This window comes from Homalodisca vitripennis, unplaced genomic scaffold (genome assembly GCF_021130785.1).
Source record: "Homalodisca vitripennis isolate AUS2020 unplaced genomic scaffold, UT_GWSS_2.1 ScUCBcl_3281;HRSCAF=8724, whole genome shotgun sequence".
Lineage (NCBI taxonomy): Eukaryota > Metazoa > Arthropoda > Insecta > Hemiptera > Cicadellidae > Homalodisca > Homalodisca vitripennis.
In genome coordinates this window covers 62,689-85,296 of record NW_025779411.1, presented here as the reverse complement: position 1 = coordinate 85,296, position 22,608 = coordinate 62,689, and the positions used below count along the sequence as shown (strand labels likewise).

At 32.7% G+C, this 22,608-nt stretch overlaps 1 pseudogene across 1 annotated transcript; it reads left to right on the top strand.

Annotated features, from left to right (window-relative positions):
• The first annotated feature begins 17,754 nt into the window (after nucleotides 1–17,754).
• On the top strand, nucleotides 17,755–20,204 carry LOC124372457 (annotated as a pseudogene). The gene is made up of 3 exons (XR_006923335.1): nucleotides 17,755–17,989; nucleotides 18,135–18,438; nucleotides 19,240–20,204. The product of XR_006923335.1 is annotated as a tubulin alpha-1 chain-like (transcript).
• The last annotated feature ends 2,404 nt before the right edge of the window (nucleotides 20,205–22,608 follow it).

Sequence of the window (22,608 nt, the reverse complement as noted above, 5' to 3'; positions counted from 1 at the left end):
ATGAATTTCCTCGCTTATCTGAGGGATGTTTGTACTTTTTAGTGGATAGATAGAACTTTTTACTGTTTAAAGGGTTATCCCAGACGGCCTCCGGGACAAAGGGTTTTTAATGATCCGCTTTTTGAGCCTTTTACATTTAATCAATGTTTTTTAGCCTATAAAGAAAGTTTAATCAAGAAACCCAAGAATAATCATAGCAGAGTATTTGGAGGAAGCTGCGGATTACACCTAATTTAAGGGTTTCTTTACAATTTCGATTTTGAAACTCATTAATGTAGTTATCATATACCGTATATACAGCGACGTAACTGGGTTATTCAGCCCCCGGGGGCAAACACCTATTTTGGCGCCCCTCCCCCCCCCCAATTGAACTAAAACTAATTCCTTATAACTCCTCTTAAAAAGTGTGGTGTTCCTCGGTACCCGGGTACGCTACATTAATACTATCTTGAATCTTGATCTTAAAATACTAAACCCTCAAGTTCAAAGTAATGGGCCTAAATATATTTGGTAAAAAATAGAATAGTATTTTCAAAAACAAATATTTATTTCAAAACAACCCATTTATACTAAAACATTTATGATAGTAAATTATGTAAAATATTGATTTAAACAAATTGTTCTTAAATTTAACTTTTGGGGCTTTTCTTGCGCAAATGTTACGACAATCTCAGAAGCATAGTTTTGAGGCTCCCTGGTGCCAATGGAAATAACCCCTGGGGTTTGTCACCTCTGTTGCCCTGTAAAATTCCGTAAAAATTTTTTTTATTATTTTAAGTTTACTAAAACTTCTTTCATTCGAAGCCACTAAAACCCGGAATTGTCAAAAGATCCGTAAGGCAGTCATTATGTTTTTAACACCCCCATTTTTTTCACACCAAAAATTTCAGAAGATCAATCGAATTGGCTGTTTGGATATTTGGTACAAATCCAAACCATGGTATTTGAAACTTTCCCTTCATTCCCAAATTCTCTTTTCCAAGTCTTCTTTATATTTGGGGGCAAATTTAAATTTTTACCTTTGGTCACCCCACTCATTGTTCCAAAAGCTAGCTCCGTTAGAAAACCAAACAAATGTTTATTTTTTGAATAGAGTTGAATCTTTCCTGAGTTCACAAAAAAGCGATCGCGTTTCTAATAGCTGCTGTTGAAATTTCTTCTCTTCTGAGAATTCAGGGGCTTTATCTTCGGCTTCTCATCAAACAGCGCTTTTTTCTTTTTCTTTCGAACTACTTTAAATGAGGATCAAGGCCAAGATTTGTTGCCATTTCTTTGGCTTCTTTCATTGCAGCGTTTTTTAATAGTTTGCCCTTTCCGAGTCTAGTTCAGAGATCAATCGACGATGTGTTTTGGGCCCATCTATGTATGGTGATTTCTCCACTTGTGGGCTTGTTCCAATGTCAAGCGGGTCAATTCTTTACCAAAAACAGGGGAGAACTATAAACTCAAATGCTTTACATTTTTCAAAAGATTACTGCTTCAGTTTTTTTTTTCATTGAGGATTAGGCTGGTTTGAGGTCATTTAAACTTTATAATTTTACCTAGATGCTTGATATAAAGTACAGCTTCCCTCTTAGTCGACCACTGGTGTTACTTTTAGTTTTAGAGTAAGGGACATGTTTTATAAAACCCCCCATCTATTGGTCGAGGGAAACAAAAAAATTGACAAGCATTTAAATTCCCAAAGTATGACTGTACCTCCCCTGCATACTAGCACATTTGCACCTACTAAATTTAAGGAATGAGCCGCGCAAGGCAAAAATAAGCCAGGTTTTTTCGGCAAAATCCTAGTTTGGACGCCTTTGTATTTGCCACCATATTCGAACCATTGTCATCACTGGCCCCGGCAGTTCTTCAAATCAAAACCATCTTTTTTGATTTTCTCTAAATTTCTTGCGAAAGACCCAATCCATTTTTTCCCCAACTTTTACAAAATAAATAAAACTCCCACTACCCCCGGGACCCTGTCGGTGATTTTCACATAACGAAGGACTTGAACATTTGCTCCAAATGACTTACGCGGGAGTACGTCAAACATAATTGAAAAGTTTTTGAACCTTATGTCACAAAATATGTTTTCTCTGATTTTTCCTGCAATAATTCTAAAAATTCTTTCTGGATGACGGCAAAAGAAACTGACTTGGCCCTTTTTTTATGGGAAGAATGTCTCTTTCAAGGGGCATGGTAATGAGATACATTCAATAGGTTCAAAAAACCTACCGCATCTGGGGTCACTGAAATCCGGGTTTTCTTTGGAGCCTCGAAGGGGCTGCCTCTTTTGCTAGGTGTAAGTTTTCTCAATGATAGCATACAAAACCCCCTTCCAGGTCCCTCTTAAAGTGCAATCATGTCTTGTATTTTTTGTCAATGCCAGAACGTTTACTTAAACAGATTCAAAATTTTTTCCCAAGCACAAAAGCACTGTTTGGATTTAAGGAGTTCTCATGCTCAGGAATCCGTTCATAAATTTTTTCCCACTGAGTAACCTTCATCTTTGGCTAAAGCGAAATTTTATGGGGATTTTGAGTTTCATGTGCGAAAAAAGTTTGAGGGGATAAATACAAGGAATTGTTTATTTGCTATGATAGCCATGTTCGATGTATTTTTAAACCATTAGGCAAATTTTTTGAAAACCCACTCTTTAGTCAATTCTCCCATCTCTTAAAGTTTTGTTAAGATCGGGTTCTATTTTCCCTTCATTCAATAATCCGATACAGAAAACATCTGTCTGCATCCGAAATGGTATTAGGCCATTTCCCCCGGATCTTTTAGATCAATAGATTTAGTAGATCACCAGGGGTTTGGGATCATTGTCAAACTCGTAACGTACCAATTATACTTTTGCTCCGGTTGAAACATCTCGATCTCTTCACCCTCGACGTCTCCTGGGGACCGTTGGTACAACGGGAATTTCTTCCCAGTGAAGATTTTCCGTACCAAGTTAGATTTTTAAAACACGTCTTGGACTGCATAGCTGATGACCCCCATCTTAAAAATCTACTTGTACTACAGCTGTTTTCATCTGAAAAAAAAAAAATTCGATTTTACCTTCATTCGATAAAATAATATTATTGGTATATTTGTCAATTTGTGGAGAATTAGCTGTTTAAATTGTGCCGTATTTTCTAAAAGCATAGTTTAACGAAAAATTAAACAATACTGCCGACAAAGCATCTCCATATACTATTTTTTTTAAATAAATTTTTGATTCTTAGTTCTTGGTTTTAAAACGAAATGTCGTCTTCAAATGTGACGAGACTAATTTGCTGCTTGTTAGCGTTTCTAAAAATGCTTAAGAAGAAGAAATTAAACCCTGTGTTTAATTAATATTTTTTAAACACAGATTCATATCAATAGTACCCCGCTACAGTTTCAGAAAATTAAAAAATGATATATTTTTTTGGTTTCAATAAGTTAATCATTAATCGTATTAGTTAATAAATACAAAAATAACAAAGTACTGTATATCTATCTTACCTACCCTTTTCTTTTGTTTCATTTAGCCCTGAGAAGAAGAGACAGGATTGATGTGCTTCTTTTTTTTTCTCTTTAGCTCTTTTGCGATTTTCCCACCCGACGTTTTTTTGACATGACTAATATTCACAAAAACAAAATAATATTTTCAGAACACTCAAAAAAAACGCTCCGCAACCCTTTCGTGAAACCCAAAACCCCGAGATGTTTTAAAGAATAGAAGTATGAACTATTTCAAAATGTAGTGCACAACGCACAACATACCAGTTTTCGTTAGTCAGGTCGGGCCCGCGACTCGATTTTTGTTTTGTGGGAATTGGCTGTGTGGGGCGGGAGAGGGATGGGGGGGGCTGCGGTGGGGGGGCCGGGGGGGGGAAGGAAGTTCTGACGCCGCGCCGTCCTAGGAGCATTCCCAATAACACAGTGTGCCCCCCTACTCGTTTTGTACAAGTTCTGCAACCGTAAACAATTCGTAAATAGTAATAGCATTTACATTTCACTTTGATTTTCTTTAAATTAAATCAAATAAAAATAATAAAATAAGATTTTCTTTTTCAACACACCCGCATTAAAAAATATTTTTAAAAATTTTTATTAGAAAAATCTTGGGCCCTTTTGGGCCCCCCCAACAACTTTCCCCGGGGGGACACCCCGGGCCCCCCCCTATTACTCCTGCGTATAAATAATCCTTCGGTCATATTGATCAAACAATTTTTTTAGTTCTTTTACATTTTTTTTAAAATTAAAAAAAAGGACCCCATAACTTTTTAACACTTTAATGCAATTTTTAAACTTTTTTTTTCTTTTTAAAAAAAGACCTTGGGTAACGAAATTTTCCTACTTAACAGTCGAATCATTTTAATTCCCCCCCCAATCATTTTTTCCCTTCTTATTTACCATTTAAAACTTATCTTTTTTAACCCCAAAACCCTTTATTGTGGGGTTGGGGAAAAGTTTGGGTTTCTCCAAACTCCCAAAAACCCAACCTCTTTTTTTAAAGGGTTACATTTTGGGAAATCCAACACCTGACTTTTTTAATACTCATATTTAAACAAGTCATAACCCGGGGGGTATTTCACTTGACAAAGATAAGGAATTTGTATAGGATTCGTAGTAGGCCTATTTCCCTTTTACATGGGTTTTTTACTTTTCTTCGTAACATGTTTTACAAGTTCAACTTTTTTATTAGTAGGCCTAATCATTTTAAAACCTATTTTTTTATATCATGTTCAAATTTTAAATTTTTTGAAAAACTTGGGGATTAGTATTTTGTTCTTTTTTTAAAAAGCCAGAAGTATTTTTTATCCCTGCCCAAACCCCTCAAAAAAAATTTTACATACAAAAAACTGTTTTTTAATTATTGTATAGGGAAATTTAACTTGTGACGATTTTTTACCTCGGACTGGTTAAGTTAGGCTTAGGGAATTTTTATTTATTTTTTTTTAAAAAAATTATTGAAAACGAATTTTTTTCTTAATCGGGTTTTAAAAATTTCATTTTTTGAAAAACATTTTGTTTTTTTTTAAAAAAACGCGTTTCTGAAAACGGAGCTGGTTATTGTTTGTTTATTGTGAAATTACTCCCCCCAAAATACCCCCTTTTTATAAGCATTTGTCACAAATTTTTACTTAGGCGATGCTAAACACAAAAACTTATATTATGAAAAAATCAGACGTATTTTGTTACTCAAAACATTTGAGATTTCTCACGAATTTTTTTCTCTGCAATTATCGCTTCTGATGGAAATATTGCATATAAAAAAATCTTTTTTTATCGCCCCCAAAAAAACCTTTTTAGGAACAATATTCAACGTTATTTTTTTTTCTTAACAAAAATTTTTGTCGATAACATCATGTCTTAGGGGAAAAAAAATAGGTACTTCAGGCCCCGCCAAGGGGTTATTCCTTTCGACTTTAACTGCTCCTTTCCGGGGCCCCTTTTCTGCCGCGCCATTTCCGCCCCTTTTGCTGCATAGAGCAGTCCGTGCGTCTTTTTGGGGTCTTTAGCACAAATTTACGTACAGGCATTTTTAGGGCAAACTTTAAATTTTACACTTTCCCCTTTTCCCCTTTAGGGGGGTCGGGGAAAAAACATTGTTACCACCTCCCCCCAAAAACCCAAAAAATTTTTAAAAACGGAACCAATTTATCTTAACGGGGTTTTCAAAAACCCCGGGAGATTTTTTTTTCTTTTTTTGGTCGGAAAAATGACAAAATGCTTATTTATTTCAAATTATTATTAAAGACAATTTTGGGGCAACCCGGGGTTTTTCAATCTCAAATCAAAAAAAATTAAAATTAAATAAAAAAATGTAAGTTGAAAATTTTGTTCCCCTCGTTTACAGGGGAAACCCCCTTTCATCAAAATGTTGGGCCACTAACCCGGGAAAATTAAATTTATCCTTTATTTGAGGTTTACAAGAACCTTTTTTGGGGAAAACTTTACCCTATGCACCTTGAAAAAATTTTTAAAAATTTTTTTTAAAATGGGGGGGTTTTGCTAAACTAACTTTTTTGTAGTTTAAAAATTGTGGGTCCCCATGGGAAAAGGGAATTTTAAATCCCCAAACACAAAAAAAGGGTAAAATCGTATGTCCCCAAACCCCTTTAAAAAGGGGGTTATTGAATCTATTTGAACGGGGGAAAAAAAAACCAAAATGCTGTTCGGGGGTTTCAGAAGATATTTTTTGGTTTTTTGGGAACTTTTTTTATAATAAGGGGGCTTTTAAAAATTTTTTTTAATGAGTTTTTTTTTTAACTTTATTTCACAAAAAGTTTTTTTTGTAAAAACTTTTCCCCTTTTTCATTTAAGGGTTTTTAAATTTTTTGGGGAAAAAGTTTTTAAAAATTTTGGGAAACCCCGGGAAAATCCCAAAAAGGGTTTTTGGCTACCCCAAATTTTATTTAGTTTTTCCCCCCCAAAAAAAAATTAGGGCAAACCCCTTTTTTTGGGGGGCCTCCAAAAAGCCCCCTTTCCCGGGGACTTTTTGGTATGGGGGAGGGGGGGGGGGGGTTTTGCAAAAAACGCCCCCAAAGTTTGCCCCCAAACCCCCCCCAAAAGGGTTTTGGGAAATCTTTGGGGGAAACCCCCCAAAGACACCCCCTTTCCTACCCCCAAAAAGGGGGGAATTATGGGGGGGGGTTTTAAAAATTTGGGAGAAAAAGGGGGGGGCCCCCATGAAAACTACCCCCCCAACCCAAAAAGGGGGAAAAAAAAAAGCCGTGGGGGGTTTTCCCCCCAAAAAAAAAAACTATTTCTTGTGGGGAAAACGGGCCCAAAAACTTTACAAAAAGGGTCTCCCCCCTTGGGGATCGACCCCCCTTTTTCGTTGCCTTTCCCCGGCCCCTCGGGGACCCCTTCCGTAAAAGACAGGGGGGTTTCCCAAAAAAACAAAAAAAAAAAAGGGGAAAAAAATTTTTACAGGGGGGGTGAAATTTTAAAAAGGGGGCAACGTTTTTTTTAAACTTATCCGAACACCCCCATAAAGTGCCGGAGCTCCACAAAAAGCGTTTATATCCGGCCCCCCTTCTGGGGAAATAGGAAAAGAGAAACAACCAAAAAAAAAATTTTAAAAAACCCCTTTCCCGGGGCATTTTCCCCGGAAAAGGGAAAAACGCTGAAAAACCTAGGGGGGGCTAAAAAAGAAACATGGGAAGGGGGGTTGGGGGGGGAACGGTTTTGGGGTTTAAACGGGGAAAAAAAAAAGGGGGGTTTTCAAAAAAATCAAAAAACCTTCAACCCCCAAAAAGGGGGGAAAAAATTTTTAAAATGTTTTCAAAAAAGCCCTCCGAGGGTTGCTCCAAATTAAAAGGGGAAATGCCCCTTTTTTGCCGGGGAGCATATCTTTCATTAAAAAATACCCCCCCCACAGGGGGTGTTAAAAAAACGTTTCGGCATCAAAGGGGGGTACGAATCTCCCACCTCAAAGCGCGGGGGCCTTTGGGGGGGGCAAAAGGGGGGGATGGGAAAAACCCTTTTCCTCATTTTAGCGGGAAAAAACCCCCAACCGAAATAGGGGGGGTTACACTTAAAACCCCCCCTTTCCCGGGACAAAACCCGCATCTTGGGCGGAGTTCGTTTACAGGGGACAACCCCAAATTTTTTCCGTTCCCAAGGGATAAAAATTTCCCCCCTTTTTTCCCGATAAAAAGGGGATACCCCCCCATTTTTTCTGGGGGGGACTTTGAAGGGAATAGGAAAAAGGGGGCCCGGGTTTTGGGGTAAAAAAATTTTGTTCGGGTTGGGGTAGGGGGGGGAAAAAAGTTGTAATCGATCTTGGTTTTTTTGTAACAATCAAAAACACATTTAACTCGTGTAAATTAATTACTGTTCTTTTAACAAAAAACGCAAGGGTTTTTTTTGTTTTTTTTTGGTTGTATTTTTTGCTTTTTTAAATTTTTTAATAAAAAAAAAAAGCCTCCCGAAAAGGGTTGTAACTTAAAAAAGAAATTTAAAAATTTTAAAAAACTATTGTATTTTTGTAAAATTTTTCCTTTCCCCTTTTTAATTAGTTTGGGAAAAAGTAGGGGTTTTTTGAAGAAACAAGTAAAAAAATAAATTTTCGAAAGGTATACTAGTTTTCGTTTTTACTTTTGAAAAGAGCAGATGTCGTTTAAAAATCCCTCCCCCTTTTTCTTTCTCTTTTTTTAAAAAGGAAAATAATAATTGTCCCCAAAGGGGTTTAAAGGTACCTTTGTATTTGTTTAATTATTTAGGGGAAAAAAAAATAAAGTGGGGGGGTTTCCCCTCTTCCCTTTCATTAAAAAAAGGGGGCCTTTTTTTTAAAAAATAAAAAAAAAAATTAGCCTAAAATGAATTTAATTTTGGGTTTTTAAGGGGAAAAATGGCAAATTTAAACTTTAAACGGTACCTACAGAAAAACAGATTTTTTTTAATAAAATTTTTGTTTTATTTTTTACATTTTTAAATAATTTTTTTTTGGGTAAATTTTCCCCAAAAACCCTTAAATTTAAAAGGAAAATTGGGATTTTTAAGCAAAAACCACTACCAAATAAATTTTTTAAATTTTTTTTATTTAACTTTTGAATTTCCCTTTCTTTTTTTTAAAAGAGGCGTTTCCCCCTTTTTGCCTAAACAAAGCGGAAACATTAAGTTTTTTGGGGAAATTTTAAAAGGGGCACCATTTACAAAAATAAAAAATACTTGAATTTTTCTTTTTAAAAACTTTTTAAAAGGGAACCCACAAGTTTTAGGGGCAAAAACCTTTTTTAAAAATACCTTTGGGGTTGACCCCACACAAAGGCAAGAACAAAAATTTATAAAAAGGTTTCCATCATTTTTTTGCCTTTTTAAAAACCCGTCCAAAAAAATCGCTTGGGAGGCCCTTTTCTTTTTGAGGCGGCTGCAACTAAAAACCCCCCCATGGGTTGGAAGAAAGGAGAAAGGGGGAATTGGTGGGGGGGGAAGGGAAGATTGGGCTAACCCCCTTCCCCCCTTTTTTCTCCTTTCACAATTAATTATCGGGGGATTTGGGGTTTCATAGAATTTTTCTACCGGTTAAAATAAAAGGGAAACCCAAACAAAAACAAATTCCAGCAAGAGGGTTTTTGTAAAATTTTTTGGTTTTAAAGAGGTTTTTTACTGAAAAAAAAAAAAAAAACAAAAGGTTAAAGGTTTTTCCTCAATTTTTGGAAACTGAAATCCAAAAACCAAATTAACCAATTATTTTTTTTTATAAAAATTTTTGTTTTTTTTCAATATTTTTATTATAATTTAATTTAATTATTTTTTTTTAGGGGAAAGGAAAAATTTTTTTAAATTAAAAAGTTTTTTAAATTAACCCCAAAAAAAAGTGAAAAATAAATAAGCACTTTTTATTTCATTTAAGCCCCCCAAAACCTTTTCTACCAAAAAAGGCTTTTTAAGTTTTAAATTAAATTTAAAAGTTTTTAACTTTAAAAGGAAAAAAATTTTCCAAAACATTCAAAAATTTTCTTTTAATTTTTAAAAATTCAATTTAGTCAGTTTTCCTTCCCCTTTTTGTTTTTTCGTTTCAAAAGTTTCCCCCTTGGGCCCCCATAAATTTTAAATTTAGGTATTTTTAGGGAAATTTTTTTTTTAAAAGGGGGGGTTTTCTCTTTTACCCAATAAAAGGGGTAAAAAAACTCTGAATTTTTTCAAATTTTTTTCCCCAAACATTATTTTTATTTTTATGGAAACCCCGGGTTTTACCTTTAAGATTGGTAAATTAGGCAAAAGGGAACAAATATCCATTTTGTAAGGGGGGGAATTACGATAAAACTTTCAAAAAAGTACAAAAAAAATTTAAGAAAAGGGGATAAAAAGGGGAAAATTTTTTAAACCTTTTTTTACCGTTTAATTTTTTTTTAAAAAATTTTAAATTTATTTGGGAAAACATTTAAAATATTTAAACCCCCTTATTTTTCTTCCCGGACTGTTTTTAAATTTTAATTCCAAAAATTTTTAATTCTATTTTTAGTAAGGTTTTTTGACTTTTTTTTTTGGGTTAAAACAAGGGGTTTTTTGGCAAAAATTAAGAAAGGGGAATTTGGGTTTTAAGAGGGGTTTTGGGTTAAACAGTTTTTTGGGTAAATCCCCCCAAACCCTTTTAAAGGGAAAAACAAATTTTTAACCCTTTTAAAATCCCCTTTTTTTAATATTTTGTTTTTGGGGAAAAAGGAACAAAATTTTTTTATTTGGAATTTTCCATTTTTTTTTAAAAATTAAAATTTTTTGAACCTTGTTTGTTTTCATTATTTTGAGAAATTCAAGGGGAAAGGGGGAAAAAATTTTAACAAAAAATTAACCCTGTTTTCAAAAAAATTTTTAAATTTAGAGAAACCCCTTTTTTTTCCTAATCTTATTTTGTTTGAACAACCAAAAAAATTTTCCAATAAGGGAAACGAATTTTTTTTTAAAACCCAACTTATAAAATTTGTTGGGTTTTACTTTTACCAAATTTCCCAGGGAAAAAATTTTTTTAATTTTCCTTTTTTTAAGATAATATTACAATAAAGTATTAAATATATTTTTATTATATATAAATAAAAATTAAAAAAATTATTTTTAAAATTGAAAAACTCAATTTGTTTTACTATCCCATTTTTAAAATACAAGGTTTGAAATTTGTTATAAAATTGGGGAAGAAAAAATTAAAAAAATTTTGTTTTAAAAATTTTTTTAAAAATAAGGGAAAATAAATTTTTTTATAAAAAATTTTTTAAACCGGCACTTTTAAGAAAATAAATTTCCGGGTTCCCCAGGACCCCCCACCTCCCCCCACCCCTCCCATTTTTCCCCCGAATATTTAAAAACCGGAACTTTTGGTTAAGGGTTTTAAATTGGTTTAAAAAAAAAAGGGCCGCCATATTTTTAAAAAACCTTTGGGTTTTTGGAATTTTAAAAATTAATCAAAATATTTTTTTAAAATTTTTTTTTTTAATGGGTGATTGAAAACCTTAATTTTAATTTTAAAATTAGTTTGGGTTTGGGGTTTCCCCCCTTTCGGCAACGGGGTTTGGGGTTTTCTTTGTTTTTTTTTGGTTTTCCCCCAAATTTTGGGTTTAAAAAAGGTTTTACTGGTTTTTTTGTCAGGGGGGGGTTAGGGTAATTCCAAGGGTTTTAAGGGGGGGTTTTGGATTCCGAACTTCCTTAAGTTAGGGTGGGAACCCTTTTATTTTGTTGATTTTTTTTGTTTTTGGTGTTTACTGTTTTTTAGTTTTTTTGGGTTTTGAGGGGGTTGGGGGGGGGGGGTTTAGTTTTTTTTTTTTTTTTGTTGTTGGGGGGGGGGTTTTTTTTTTGGGGGTCTTGTTTTGGGGGGTTTTTGGTTTGGCTTTGGTTTGTTTTTTTGGGGGTTTTTTTGGGTTTTTGGGTTTTGGTTTGGGATTTTTTGTTTTTTTATTTTTTTTTTTTTTTGGCCTTTTTTTGGTTTTTTGGGGGGTTCCTATTAAAAAGGGGTTGTTTTTTTTGTTTTGGGTTTTTGTTTTTTGTTTTTTGTTTGTTTTTTGGTTGGTTTTTTTTTTTTTAGTTTTTTTTTGGTTGGTTTTTCTTTTTTGTTTGGTTTTGGCGTTTTGTTTTTTTTAAAAAAATTTTTTTTATTTTTTTTTGTTTATGGTTTTTTTCCTTTTTGCTTTTGGCTTGAAAATTTTTGGGGGGTTTTGGGGTTGGGGGGTTTTTGAAGCTTTTTGTTTTTGAAGTTTTTTTAAATTTTTTTTTTAAATTGGTGTTTTCCCCTTATTTTTGTTTTTTTAGGTTTTTTGGGGGTGGGTGAGGGTTTTTTTTTTGGGTTTTTTTTTTTTATTTTTGGGTTTATTTGTGGTGTTTTTTTTTTTTCTAAATTTTTTTTTGTTTTTGGGGTTGAGTTTTTTCTTTGTTTTTTTTTTTGGGGAAAATTTTGGGGGAATTTTTTTTGGGGGGGAAAATTTTTTTTTTCTTTTTATTTTGGGGGTTTTGTTTAAAATTTGTTTTTTTTTTTGGTTGAACCCATTGTTTTGTTTTTTATTTTTAAAATTTTAAATTTTTTTTTTGTGTTTTTTTTGGGTTTTTTTAATTTGGGTTTTTTGGTTTGTTTTTTGCCTTTTGTTTTTTTATTTTTTGTTTTTTTTGGGGGTTTGTTGGTTTTTTTTTTGTTTGTTTTTTTTTGAATTTTTTTTTTTTTTGAAAGGGGTTGGGTTTTGGAAGTTTTTGTGGAAAAATGGGGGTTTTTAAGTGTTGTTCCCCGGGGGTTTTTGGGTTATTTTTTTGAAAAGTTCGGACAGAATTTTTTTTTTTTGGGAATTTGGGTTTAAAAATTTAGATTTTTTTTTAATGGGGGTTTTTTTAAAGGGTTTTTTCTTGTTTTTGAAATTTTATTTTTTTCATTTTTTTTGTTTTTGAAAATTTTTTTTATTTTTTAAAATTTTTTTGAAAAAAAATTAATTTTAAAAAAAAAATTAATTTAAAAAAAAAATAAAAAGGGAATAAAATTTTAATGAGGGTACTTTGAAAAGGGGAAAAGTTAAAATTTGAAAATTTTAAAATAAAAAGGGGTAAAAAAAAGGAAAAACCCTTTAAAAATTTAAGGGAAAAAAATAAAAATTTTTAAACTTTTTAAAAAAAAAATTTTGTTTTTCCGTTAAAAAAAAATTAACTTAAACAAATTTTTTTAAAAATTTTTAAATATTAAAATTTTTTTTAAAAATATAAAAAAAAATAAAAAAAATTTTTAAAATATAAAAAATTTTAAAAAAAATAAATTAAGAAAAAAAAAATTATTTTTCCAAAATTTGTAAAAAACGGGAAATTTTAAAAAAAAAAAAATTTTTTTAAAAAATTTAAAAAAATAATTTTTAAAAAAAAAAATTTAAAAAAATTTAAGTTTTGTGAAAAAAATAAAAAAAAAATTAAAAAAGGTTTTTTTTAAATAAAATTTTAAATTAAGGGAAAAAAGGAAAAAATTTAAATAATTAACCGTGTATTTTGGTTATAAAGTTGTTAAGAAGATATTAAGCATACTTATTTATTTATTTAACATACTGCCGATGTTGGAAGTTTTCTAGATGTTATATTTCTCAAATGAATTAAGTTGTTTGTGGACATACTACTGCTGCTCGCAAAATGTTCTATTTATTGAAAATAAGAACATTGATTTCAAGTTCAAACTTGACCACATTGTATTTAATAGAAAAACACTTTATATTGCAAATAATCATACAATTATAGCTACATACATTGTACTTCCATTCTAGCAAAGCCAATATTTTTCATTAACCAGGTTAATTATGAAGGTCAAACATATTTTTAAAACCCTTTTACTGCCGGCCATTTTTTTTTATTGTACCCAGTCAAAATTGCCAAGGAGGAAAATCACACTGTGTTGTGCATTCATTTACAAAAAATGCTGTATCTTTTTTATTTTTCATTAGATTTGGCATGAATTTTTTATTTTATTTACTCGTATTTAATGCTGTTTTTTAAATAAATAAAAAAGACATTTTAATTTGAAACAAACACATTATTTACTTTTAAAAATGATATAAATAAAAAAATAAATAAAAAAATAAAAATTGTGTTTGGCATCTGATAATTTATTTTTAAAATTATACTAAAATTATGAGCATGATATCATTATAAACTAGAGCAATTGCTGTAGAACATATACCAAAATTTGAAGGTGCTTACCTTGAAACATAACTGTACTATGAGGATTTTCCCAAAACAGTAGAGGCACCTCCTCTAGGCCTACCAGTGGAATTGAAGGTAAACTTATCTGTGCCATCCCCCTCATGATCTAAATAAACTCCTCATTAATCTGATGGTAAGTATACAGTCAGGATCGTCATCAGTGTCATCCACATCACTTTGATTGTCAACAATAGCCCTAACAATATCAGATTCGTTCTCGGCATCTGGAATCTGACAAATTCTGAAGGAAATCGTCACTTAAGTTCGTCTTGCACTTACTTATTGTTCCCTCACTCACAGGGAGAGTTAGATGTAAACTCTTTATACTCATTTTATCCTTGATCAACAAAAGTAACACTTCAAAAAACTTTCGATAACATTGTAAACAACAACAATGAACGAAGATTTCAGTAACAATAATCCGATCATCTGGTTTTGACAGCTGTCTAGGTAGTTCGTCAATTCTAGTCAAAGACGACAAAAAATAGAAATCCAAAGTTCTTCAAATGGCCTTCTTTAATTATCCTTATGCTCCTAAAACAACCAAAATACCGAATATTTTGGCATTTGAACATAACAGTAGCCAGTAACGATAAAAAAAACAGACGTCCGACATATCGGACGTTGGCGTTTTTCGGCAAAAATAGCCGACGTCCGATATGTCCGGACGTCGGCAGTAAAAGGGTTAAAGAGATCAAATTGGTTTTCCTAATCTAGTTTTGAAACTAAGATTAAATCTATAATTTTGGTAAAAACCATGCATATTTTTTTAAGTACATGTTTTAAATCAAATTAATATAAGTTTTATGATAATGCTGAATTTTATTATGTTATTTTAAGCACCAGTAAGTTTAAGTTTATAAATTTCATTACGGTATATTTTTAACTTGAAGAATATTCTACTAGCCTTTAAAATTGCAAGCTAGTATACAACGTTTCTTGATAAATGAATATTCAGTTAACCCTTTTTAAACCCTTTTTACTGCCGGACACCTTTTTTTTTAGTTTGTTGAAAAAATGCCGGGCTGAAATTGACTAAAATTGTAATGATTTTTTTAAAAAAAATCATGGATTCATTATTTTTTTATCATAAATTGATAAACTTTATCTTGTTTTTTTTCCCTTTATAAGTTGTAATTTGCTACAAAAAATAATTTAAACATTTTCTGTCCCTTAAAAAAATATATATATTATGTCATGAAACAAAAATTTTAAATAAATAAAAATTATTTTTTGAGTTTTGCACTTTAAAACAACTATATTTAAATATTAAACCACCACCATAATTATAATTTTTTATTGTATAGTAATTATATAATAAACATTCCCAAAAAGTTTTTAGGAACATACCTTCGAAAATACTGAAGCTGTGATGAATTTTTGAAATTGGTGCAATATCCTCGGAATTTCAAGATAACACGTTTATTGATACATAACTTTACACTATATCGCTTTATAATACATAAATCACTTTATAATACATAAATCACTGTCCAGTTGATATGAAAATATAATACATAATAGAAAATTAAAGTTAAAAGACACTTTGATCAATATTTACAAAAATATATATACATTTTTAGGTTCATAGGCCTGCTGATTAGCACTTGTGTTTCCCCAAAAACTTGTGGGATGAACACCTTTTTTTACAGTTTTTTGCAGACAGTCCCTGGTTCTCTTCCTCTTCCCTCCAGTACTCATTTTATTAATTGTAAAAATATGAAGATTTACAAATATAAATGTCAAATAAAGTGTAAAACACGAAACAACACAAGTGGAACTCACAACTAATGAGATCGACCATAACCCTCATCAAACCAAACTCGAGTTATAACCAAAGAAGTTCAGTAACAAAAATGGCTTCCATAGATTTATAAAACCTGTTTTCTGTGTGTTGTCCATATAGTAATGAATAACACAGCTGAATTTCGATGCATTTGGACAACATTGAAAACCAGTAATAAAACAAATACGGAGACGGCTTTTATAGCGCACGTTGGCGATTATTCGCACAAACGGCAGCGTGCACAATCGCGCACGTCGGCAGTAAAAAGGGTTGGTTAAAGACAAAAATCTTGAATCGTGTATACAAAATTGTTATGTAGGAAACAATGAAGACGAATTACTAGGTATCATTGTTTGGATTTTTACTACATTACTGTAAAATTTAGGATAAATTGCAATTAAAATGTGTTAAACGCATCAAAAAATATATATTTAGCTCAAAGTGCTGAAAAGTTACATTTTGTAATAAACTTAGGCTACTGCTGAAAAGGAAAAGTAAATGTATTTGTTTACCTATATTATTCCAAACAGAACAGTAGGCTATTACAAAATATAAAATTGAACATATACATATTTTATCAATGATACATGATGAAGAAATATAAAAATCAAAAAGAAAGTCATCATTGATATACTTTTTCTAAAATCTGCTGGAATTGTGAAAATTATCTCTTCACAGGTCATTTTAGAGCTAAAGTAGTTAGCCGAATAATTATGAAAAAAATGTTTTGAATTTACAAATGTTTGTACATGTTATCTGTGTACACACCATTATTTGGATTAGGCCACTCTGTCCCTGTTTACTACCTGTTAGTATGTGATATTAGTAGGTAAATGTAGCCTATACGTACATATTATTTAAGTATAAAAAATCAAAAGTCAATCTTAACGAGAGCTCACATAATCTGAGATTGAATTTAGGTATTAACCTATCTATAGGGATATTTTTCTTCTTTTGTCAGAAGTTCGGACAATCTGGCATGTGTTATAAGGTTGGGAAAGTACTGATTGAAAATCTGCCTGGCCATCAGTGCGGGCTTCGGTGGGTGCCACCCTGTACTGTTGATTAAAAAGAAAACCATTCCTCATGAGCCCAATTCTAGCTCAGATAATTTAACTTTGTTCCTACTAGGCTAGTATCAATTATGATCACCTAATCTTAACCTACCTATATCATATAGTAGATAAGGACTAAAATGACTCCTGTATAATATCAAAGTGCATTCTATTACATTGAAACAGAAACTCTTCCTTAAAAACAATTGATAGACCATAATTGCTCTAGAATTGGACCTAGTTTCTAAAAAAAAAAAAAATAACTGGAATTTTTCAATAGATTTTGTTGATGCAAGTGGTCAATGTTTTTTAATCCTAACTTTTAGTAATTAAAGTATTTTTTCACTATTCATAGCCGAATTAAGAACGGTCAGTTACGTTTTGTAAGTGAAAACAAAATTTCAGGACTGATATGTATATGTAAACAACTGTAAACAACTTGCAATTGTGCATCACTAGCCAATATGCTTTCTGTATTACATATCCAGATAAGCGTGGTTTAGAGAAGGCAAATTTATATTAGAAAGGTGCTTAGCATAATTCAGGCAAATACTTTTGAATAAAATAAGTGATATTTCTTTCATGTAAAATTATATTATGGTTTATAGGCTGGTATTTTAAAAATAGTAATCTCATTACTATCCATTCTAATTACATATTCCTAGGCTGTATTCAAATTCAGCCCATTTTAAATTGTCCCAATAGTAGCTCTTTGGGCAAAATTATGTATATAACTTCTTTTAACAATGACTCCTAGAGTTCTAAATCACCCCTTGTTCCGAAATTTATCGGCTCTATAGGCCTATATATGAGCTTTTTTATTTATGAACCGCTTCCTATCCATTAAAAACCCCTAAATTTGAGGTGCAAGCTCGTAGCTGACTTTTAGGCCATCTAAACTTATTATATTTGTTTGTTATAAAACCCTATTTTTACTTTCAACCAACCCCTCAAGTTTAATAGACAACACACACTAAGGGGTTGGTGTTTACTATTTATAGCCTTTGTATGTATGTTATAAATTCCTAACAGAAAGCTAGTAAACACAATAGTATATAGAGTATTATTCTCTGTGTATTGTAGGACTTTCAAACAAGTGAAGGAGGGTTAATGAAATATCAGTAATTAAAAAAAAAACTGATAAGAACACAATATACTTTATAAGTAAGCTATAGGCTGTCTTCTGGAATTTGATACAGCTTAATTTATACAATTATAAAAATAATATAACCTTGGTTTGAAAACTTTGTTTTGTGTAGTATCGAGTACAAATCATGCAATGAATTAAAAAATTAATGTATTTTTCAGCGTGAGTGCATCTCTATCCACGTTGGCCAAGCTGGAGTCCAGATCGGTAATGCCTGTTGGGAACTTTACTGCCTGGAACATGGAATCCAGCCCGATGGTCAGATGCCATCTGACAAGACCATCGGCGGTGGTGATGACAGTTTCAACACCTTCTTCAGTGAGACTGGTGCCGGCAAACACGTTCCTAGGGCAGTCTTTGTTGACTTGGAGCCCACAGTAGTGGGTGAGTACATTGAGTTTCTCTATTTTTAATATTACACTCTGGTTGCTGTCAAATTACTATCTAACAAGTAAATATATTTGTAGCTCTATTATTATTTAAATAAGTGATTTTCTACCACAGTCTAAATTGTTTTTCTTGTTCACAGATGAGGTACGAACTGGCACATACAGACAGCTGTTCCACCCTGAACAGCTTATTACTGGCAAGGAAGATGCGGCAAACAACTACGCTCGAGGCCCACTACACCATTGGAAAGGAAATTGTCGATTTAGTACTGGACAGGATCAGGAAAGTTGGCCGACCAATGCACAGGACTTCAGGGTTTCCTAATCTTTCACTCTTTTGGTGGTGGCACTGGCTCAGGATTCACATCACTGCTCATGGAAAGACTGTCTGTTGACTACGGAAAGAAGAGCAAGCTCGAATTCGCCATTTACCCTGCCCCTCAGGTTAGAATAAAGACGAATATCAATCTGTTTTTGTTGATAACAAGTAAACACAAATTTTGTGACATTAATAATGATTTCATAATTCATTAAACTCGTGACACATCTTCCACTATATACAGAAAGCCTGCAATCAACTTTAAACAATTTTAACTTCTTCTCCATGGAATAGGACATTACATAAGAAAAATATTGACATCCTGTCTTTATGACACTTAGTTATTTTCTACGTTTCTGCAATCCTTTTATACTTATTTGAACAGATTTTTAATTTTTTAAAATCAACTGTTTATTCTAATAAATATGTGTAAGTTATATAAAGATATTAAATTAACCACTAATTAGGATCTAGATTTTTTTACACAACTGCCAGAAAAAGGTATGTTATAAAAAAAAAAACAAAAAAAAAACACACAAAAACACTTGTTGTTGACTATTTTGCCTGATTTGATTTTTGAGTAAGTTAATACCTATGAATTTGATATAAAATCTTTCAAGTACAAAAACTCAATATTTTAAGACTTCCTAAACTGTTGTAAATTTATTTAATACATATAAAATAAATTTCTTCATCGTCATTGGAGAACATTGAAATTTTACTACAATCATATTTACATACAAGTAACTAGTGAGTCTCTAAAGGAAAGAAAGAAACAAGACTGATCTGGTGCTTCTTGGCAAGCCGCAGTATTGCTACTTATAAGTTCTTGCTGTGATTAATCCTCATTTTTCTTTTTGGCAATAGGAAGTATATGGATAATTGTATTGTTATTAATTTAGCTAATAAAAAATGACTGCTTACAGGTATCTACTGCTGTTGTTGAGCCTTACAACTCCATTCTTACCACCCACACCACACTGGAACACTCTGACTGTGCCTTCATGGTTGACAACGAAGCCATCTACGACATCTGCCGCCGTAATCTGGACATCGAACGCCCCACCTACACCAATCTGAACCGTCTCATTGGCCAGATCGTATCTTCCATCACAGCTTCCCTGAGGTTTGACGGTGCCCTCAATGTCGATCTTACTGAATTCCAAACCAACTTGGTGCCTTACCCTCGCATTCACTTCCCTCTGGTGACCTACGCTCCCGTGATTTCCGCCGAGAAGGCTTACCACGAGCAGCTTTCCGTCGCTGAGATTACCAACGCGTGCTTCGAACCGGCCAACCAGATGGTTAAGTGCGACCCCCGTCACGGCAAATACATGGCTTGCTGCATGCTGTATCGAGGTGATGTGGTCCCTAAGGATGTCAACGCTGCCATCGCCACCATCAAGACCAAGAGGACCATCCAGTTCGTGGACTGGTGTCCTACTGGTTTCAAGGTCGGCATCAACTACCAGCCTCCTACTGTTGTCCCTGGTGGTGATCTGGCTAAAGTTCAGCGTGCCGTGTGCATGTTGTCCAACACCACAGCAATTGCTGAGGCATGGGCTCGTCTTGACCATAAATTTGATCTGATGTATGCCAAGCGAGCTTTCGTCCACTGGTACGTCGGAGAGGGTATGGAGGAAGGAGAGTTCAGCGAGGCCCGTGAGGACTTGGCTGCTCTCGAGAAAGACTACGAAGAGGTCGGCATGGACTCCGTTGAGGGAGAAGGCGAAGGTGCTGAAGAATATTAAGCTCTCCACACACTGTCAACAGAACTGCTCCACATTTGTGCTCACATCTTTTTCCAGTATTTTTTCTATATTTTTATACAAGTTTTTTTTACCAAAGTATTCAGTTTACAATTAAAATAATTTGAGCAGCAGCAGATAAATCTTGTTTATTTTATTTGCCTACTAATTTTAATTTAGAGTATTCTTATTTTTCATCTAAAACATTAACATTTAGTTTGAGAATGTTATTAGCAACAACACAATGCATATGCAATAGAAAATGTAACAGTTACAGTTAAAGTATTTAAGAGAGCCAGCCTGCGTTTTTGTGGCAAATTTTATTTAGACTTAAAAAGAACTGTTAAAATTTTGTCCTTATTTTTAGTTGTAGAGTTGTGGAGATGTCATATTTAGGGGTATATTCATGATACACATCCAAACACAGTTTTTTTTTTTTTTAAACAATTAACATTTTATTAAAATATTTTATAATAAAAAAACCTGCAAAGTTGATAGCAAATTCCTAACAAATGTCCAGTTGGTCAAAACTAGTTTCTTACCATTTTTAATGGTTTTCTGAATTATAATTTTAATGTTGAACAAGTTAAATTTCTTAACTATTTGAAGGGGAATTTGCAGAGGTGATTCCATTTTATATAAATTAATTTCCCTAATGTGGTACTCGAAACCTATTTTACGACCAACTATAAGGAACTTTAACTGAAATATATTTACAAAACTAGGGATTTAAAATCTAATGTATGCTAATTATTCAATTGGCATGAAGTTTTGGCTAGACCATTGAATGGTTTTTCATGATGATCTGTAGAATTCTTTTTGTATTCGTGAATCTTGTAGAAATTCTGAATACATAAAAATAGAAACGTAATGGTAATTATTAGTTAAATATCGGCTAACTGATACCAATAAAATTGCCCATACCGTAGGTCTGCACTGCAATTTCGGCTCAAGTTTACAGTTAACCAATTTCGGACAAAGAAATTAATGCAGTTTTTTCTACTTTATATTTCATGGTTCTGAATATTTTTTTATAGAATTGGAGAAATCTGAGCAATGGCATAAGGGACATCTTTTACAACAGCTCTGATGTCTACATAATGTTGTGATGGTTATTCCCAGGAAGGAAATAAATGTTAACTGGGTGTTAAAAATATCATGATGTTCTATTCTGGAGGGTATTATGTCTCCTATGATAATAGAGGGTAATCTTTGTCAGTAGAGTAAGTAGATCAGAGGGTTTAATTTACAAAGGAGATTATCTGGCCATACCAGGAGGTTTTGGGATGAGAGTTAATAAAAAAATTCCCCACTAACGATTTTTCATCAGTGTCAAGATAATTCCTATTGTTTAACCGCTATTGGGCTTCACTGATAAAAATAAGCCTGTCATTTTGATTTTTTTTTTTTCAGGAGTAAAATTTAAGAATTCCCAGTTTTCAGACTCATCCCGGTGGTTACACGGCAAAAGGTACCTACATGCCAAATTTAAAGTTTCTAGCACTTCAAGAGGTATGTTAGTATTATATATGTGAGTGAGTCAAGTTACATTTTGGCTGTATATAGGGTATGGCAGACAACCTGTCCACAATGAATAGCAGCTGAACTGAGAAATCTACCCTCTTCCTTTGATAAAAACCCTCATATCTCAACCCCAAAGAATTCGGGGAAATAATTGTTAACACTCAAACAATACCCTAAAGTGGGGCTTTAAGGGGAGGGTTCATTTGTGAAAGATTTTTGAATATAAAGTAACTCCAGCCACACCTCACTTGTTTTTAAAATACTCTGTATAATGAGGGGTATTATAAACTAAAATTGTAAATTCTTATGAAATTTAAATGTTGATTTTTACTGGTATGGACAAGCTTATTTCCAACAATTGCTGAACCTTTTTAACAAGTTTGAGAGAAATGGTAAGGTATGATAATTATGCCATCAGGTTTTTATTTCTTTTATTAAGATTTGTGCGTCCTTGAAAACATGTATTGTAATCTAATCAAATATGCCATTTGAGAATAAATGAGGAGGCTTTCTTTATGTTGATGGTGTTAAGTGAATGAACAGAACTACACAGTTGCTGCTACTCTGTACGCTAAACGTTACCCGTGAACATCATTTACGAAAGGTTTTCTAAAGACTCGCTAGTTGTGTCCGTAAAACTGGAAACGTATTGTCGGATTACAACAAAGGGAAACAGCTCAATAGACCTGTAAGGGATGATAAGGCATCTAATGTTTTCAGTTCAATCAACGTGACTCATCTAGAAGAGTGGCTATGGATGCAGGATTTAGACAACTATCAGTACCTAAGATCTTTTAAGTATAACACAATGCTCCCATACTGGATTTCACTAAAAGAACTGCATAGAGATGATTACCTTCTAAAAATGAACTTTTGTTGTGAAATTATAAAATCCACACCAAGATGAATATTTTTCACTAGGTTTTATGGTGCGGCGAAGCAGCCTTCCGGAGCAATAGAGAAGTCAAACCATGAGGTTCAGGACTTTTGAGAATCCTCAGTGGATGCAAAAGGTACTGGACC